Source organism: Nicotiana attenuata, chromosome 6, assembly GCF_001879085.1.
Source record: "Nicotiana attenuata strain UT chromosome 6, NIATTr2, whole genome shotgun sequence".
Taxonomy (NCBI): Eukaryota; Viridiplantae; Streptophyta; class Magnoliopsida; order Solanales; family Solanaceae; genus Nicotiana; species Nicotiana attenuata.
This window is the reverse complement of record NC_031994.1, coordinates 77,401,401-77,406,843: the sequence shown is the minus strand read 5'-3', so window position 1 is coordinate 77,406,843 and position 5,443 is coordinate 77,401,401.

Here is a 5,443-nt window from a genome sequence, read left to right as displayed (position 1 = left end):
ACCTTTTAAATTGTAAAAATGTCTAGAGAGTTTTGCTAAGTCCTATTAAAGTACGTATGTTATTGCATTCTACTTCTACTAGTGACTTTTACACGACATTTAAAAAAATTACCAAAAATTTACCGAACCATACCGATACCGATACCTAAGAGAAACTAGCATGGTTAGGATGGTTTTGAAAAGTCTAATTTTGGTTATACATAATAGAGTAACCGAAAAATTGGTATGGTACAAATTTTATAAAATAACCGTTAGAACCGAACCATTGACACCCCTAGATGATGGAAAAGTCTCTGTTTAGAAGATCAACACTAGAGACATTCCTGCTGACATGTTCACAAAGCCTTATCCAGTTGGCAAGTTCAAGCTCTGCTTGTCACGACCCCAAATTCCCTCCGTAGGATTTCGTGACGGCATCTAGTCTCTAAGACTAGGTAAGCGTAACACCATGCGAAATAATTGATATACTAATAAATAAAACTCTCGAACTCAATAACTATATATAAAACAATGCTTCAACTCAGCATATACAAATCCCGAGACCCGGTGAAAATTCAAGTCACATGCTAAGTACGAATACTGGATCATCCTATACATAATGTTTAAATATAAAGGATAATGAAATAAGAGATCTAGAGAGAAGGTGTAACGACCCGGCCGGTCGTTTTTGGAATTTATGCCCCGATCCCCAATTAACTGCTTCCCCTAAGTTCATTTCTGCTATTTTGGTTTGCCGGGACGTTCGGTGTTAGGATTCGGAGTATTTTGGGACACTTAGTCCCTAAATGAGAGCTTAAGTGTGGAAAAGTGGTCCGTAGTCGAAACAGTGTTAAGACGACCTCGGAATGGAAATTCGACGGTCCCGTTAGCTCTGTTAGGTGATTTTGGGGTTGGAAGCGTGTTCGGAATGTATTTTGGAAGTCCGTAGCTCATTTAGGCTTGAAATGCCGAAGTTTGTATTTTTGAAATTTCCGGTCCGATAGTGAGTTTTTGATCCGAGGGTCGAAATGGAATTCCGGAAGTTGCAGTAGCTCCGTCATGTCATTTGGGATGGGTGTGCAAAATTTTAGGTCATTCGGACGTGTTCTGGTTAGGTTTTTGATCGAAAGCATATTTGGAAGAAATTTGAAGTTCTTAGGCTTGAATCATTGATTAAATCGGGTTTCCGGTGTTGTTTTAGGTGGTTTAAGGATTGGTACAAGTTTGAATGAGGTATTAGGTGTTATTGGTGCTTTTGGTTGAGGTCCCGGGGGCCTCAGGATGAATTCGGATGGGTGACAGAAGGTTTTGAAGTTGAAGAGTTGCTGAAGACCTGCTGGTATCTGTCATAACCGCACCTGCGGTTTGGGTTCCGTAGGTACGGAGCCGCAGAAGCGGCTAGACCACCGCAGGAGCGAAATTCGAGTGTTCCTTCAGTTTCCCCGGGTGCGGAAGTTTAACCGTGGAAGCGGTTACGCACCTGCGAGATGGTAGTCGCAGATGCGGTCCTTGGGATTTTGATTGAAACCGCAGAAGCGGTAAGGAATCCGCATAAGCGGCAACCGCAAGTACAGTTTAAGACCGCAGAAGCGGAACTCTTGGCTTTAACGAAAACCCCAGAAGCGGGACCGCAGAAGCGGTCCCTTGTCCGCAGAAGCGGTAGCCCTTGGGCAGAAATAGAAATTTCGAGGGTTTGAGTTCATAAGTTACAAAAATCAATTGAGAGCTCGGGAGAGGGCGATTTTGAGTGGGTTTTGAAGAGAAGATCATTGGGTAACGTTTTCTTAACCTATTTAGTTGTATTCCATCAATATCTAGTTAAATCCATCATTAGAATTCGAATTTAGGATCAAAAATTGGATAGTTTGGGGAAAACTTCTTAGACCTAACTTTTGGATTTTTGAGTGGGCATTTGACCTCCGATTTGGGAGATTTTTATATGGTTAGACTCGTGAGAGTATGAGGGTTTTGAGAATGTGAAAATTATTCGATTCCGAGATGTTGGCCTGAGGGGCGTTTTGGTCATTTTACCTATTTTCGCGCCCTAGCTTTAAATTTAATAGTGGAATCAGTTGTTTGCAATATTACTTACGATATGTAATTGAATTGAATAGATTTGGGCCATTTGGAGTCGGATACTCGTGGCAAAAGTTTGATTTCGAGTTGATTTTGGTGCCGATTCGAGGTAAGTGGCTTGTCTAACCTTGTGTGGGGGACTTTTCCCCTTAGGATTGTTACTTGATATTTGAGTGCCTTGTACGTGAGGTGACGAGCACGTAATTGAGCCGATTGATGGAAAATCCAGTTTTACTTAAGTTATTGAGATTTAGCTTCTTCTTACTCGCCTTATTCTACTGGAAATTATAACTTGTGCTAGATTAGGATAAAGCATGTTTAGTTGAATTGATTGCCTATTTGCTTAAGTTGTTTTGACTGTTCTACGTGAAGCATGCTAGGCTAGTTCTATCTGTGTTTGTATTTCGTACATCATTCCTTGGTATATTCCTGGCTGTGGTTGTGCATTTACATTGGGACTACGGATGTGGGATTCCGGTAGCTCCCCCCTTGTCTGTTTACTTTGGGACTACGGGTTCGATTCCCGGTAGATCCCCCTGCACTTTTACTTTGGGACTGCGGGTTAGATTCCCGATAGATCCCCCTGCACATTGATGGTTGGACTACGGGACGGTATCCCGGGAGAATCCACTGGACAGTTGAGAAAAGGGCTACAGGACGGTATCCTGGGCGACCCTCATTGTTATCATTGATATTGAGCTGTATTTATTCTGTGTTTACTCTGTTGTTTTGTAGTTGTTATTGCCTCATTGACCTGCCTTATCTCGCTGATGTACTCATTATTTCTGTCAGATTTTCATACTGTTAATTATTATTATTACATTTTGCCTCAGTAGGGTCCTGACCTTCCTCGTCACTACCCAACCGAGGTTAGGCTTGGCACTTATTGAGTACAGATGTGGTGTAGTCATGCCCTTCCTGCGCATGTTTTTCATGTGCAGATCCAGATACCTCTTCTCAGGCGCACTATCCTTGAGGCGAGGAGATACACGGAGACTTCGAGGTATATCTGCAGCGTCCGCAGACCGAAGAGTCTTCTTCCTTATTTTAGTTGTAGAGTTGTTATCCTATCATACTCTTAATGTAGATATTCTGGAGATTAGAGTACTTATGGTAATTCTATTAGCCTGTGTTTCCAGTGAGTTTACGGGTTTTGGGATTGAGTTGTAGACTTTCGCATATCTTTAGAGTTGTATAGGCCGGGCGGCCTTATATTCAGTTGTTATTTTCCATATGGTTCGGTTTTAATTGATTCCTCAAGTTGAATTGTTATTTTCGCACTGTTAGGCTTACCTAGTTGTAGGAACTAAGTGCCATCACGACATGTTCATGGAGGGTGAACGGGGGCCGTAACAAGTTGGTATCAGAGCTCTAGGTTCATAGGAGTCACGAAACACAGGCCGGTTTATTAGAGTCTCGCTCGGTACGGAGACGTCTGTACTTATCTACGAGAGGCTATGTAACTGTTTAGGAGAAATCTTCATTTCATTTGAATTCCTTGTCGTGCGATATTTCGAACATCAATTCTAAACTTCTGACTTCTATTCTCTCACATATGGTGAGGACACGTGCTACTCGTGATGATCAGGCACCCGCGCCCCCTCCTGCAGCCATCAGAGGCCCGAGCCGGGGGAGAGGTCGAGGACGCGCACGTGGTGTAGCCAGAGCACCTGCGCTAGCTGCCGCCGAGGTACCACCAGCAGATCCAGTCGGAGCCCAGGCACCTGGAACACCTACTACTGCCACTACTACTCCAGCGCTCCAAGAGACTTTGGCTCAGTTCATGAGCATGTACACCACCTTGGCTCAGGCAGGGTTGCTTCCCCTTGCTGCAGCCACATCCCAGGCAGGGGGAGGAGCACAGACCCCCGCCGTCCGCACTCCTGAGCAGCGAGTGCAGGTTGAGCAGGATCCCGAGATTATTCCGGCACCGCCTGTAGCACCAGTTCAGCCCGAGGATGGGTCAGCTGCTTCAGAGGATAAGCAGCGCAGACTTGAGAGGTTCAAGAAGTATGATCCCCCAGTGTTCAGTGGATTAGCATCAGACGATGCCTTGGGATTTCTAGAGGAGTGTCATCGTATTCTTCGCACTATGGGCATAGTGGAGTCCAGCGGGGTTTCTTTCACTGCTTTTCAGCTTCGGGGAGCCGCCTATGATTGGTGGCGCACTTATGAGATAGACAGTCCAGTCGAGGCTGCTTCACTGACTTGGATCCAGTTCTCGGATATGTTCATGAGAGAGTTTGTCCCCCAGAGTCTCAGGGATGCATGGTGCGCAGAGTTTGAGCATTTGCGCCAGGGTGCTATGACTGTTTCGGAGTATGCTATCCGTTATACCAGGTTGGCCAGGCATGCACCGGCTTTGGTTGCTAAAGTTCGGGAGAGAGTTCGTAGGTTCATTGAGGGTCTTATCCCACCCATCAGATCTAGCATGGCTCGAGAGTTGGAGACGGACATTCCTTATCAGCAGGTAGTGAGCATTGCTAGGAGGATTGAGGGTATGCTCGCCAGGGAGCGAGGAGAGAGGGAGGCCAAGAGGTCTCGAGAGTCGGGTCGCTACTCTGGTTCCCATACCCCATCAGCAGGTCGTTATTGCAGAGATTATTCGGGTCGCCCTGTACATTCAGCTCTTCCAGCAGCCGGCAGTACTCCAGCTCTACCTACACCTCAGGAGCCTTATTATGCACCTCCAGTTTCTAGCGTGCCTCCTGCGCGGGGTGCTTCTAGAGGTCAGTCCAGCAGACCTGGTCCTAGTCAGTCATAGGCACCGCGTCCTCCAGAGCTTGTTACGAGTGTGGTGATACACGTCACATGGTGAGGGATTGCCCCAGACTTGGGAGGAGCGCGCCCCCACAGACTTCTCAGCCATAGCGTGCTCCTCAGGGTTCTCAGGCCATGGTCACAGCTCCAGCTGCTACCCCACCTGCCCAGCCGGCTAGGGGCGGAGGTTGGGGAGATAGAGGTCGCCCTCGAGAGAGGGGCCGGGCCAGATATTATTGTATTCCTGCTCGCACTGAGGTTATTGCCTCCGACTCCGTCATTATAGGTATTATATTGGTTTGTCACAAAGAGGCATCGTTTCTATTCGATCCAGGCTCTACTTACTCTTATGTGTCTTCTTACTTTGCTCCGCATTTGGGTGTGCCTCGGGATTCTTTGAGTTCCCCCGTTTATGTTTCTACTCCTGTGGGAGATTCTCTTGTTGTGGATCGCGTTTATCGGTCATGTTTGGTTAACATTCGTGGTTTTGAGACCAGAGTAGATTTATTGTTAGTCGGTATGGTGGATTTTGACATTATTCTAGGCATGGACTGGTTGTCACCCCATTTTGCTATTCTTGATTGTCACGCCAAGGTCGTGACGCTGGCTATGCCAAGTATTCCGCGTG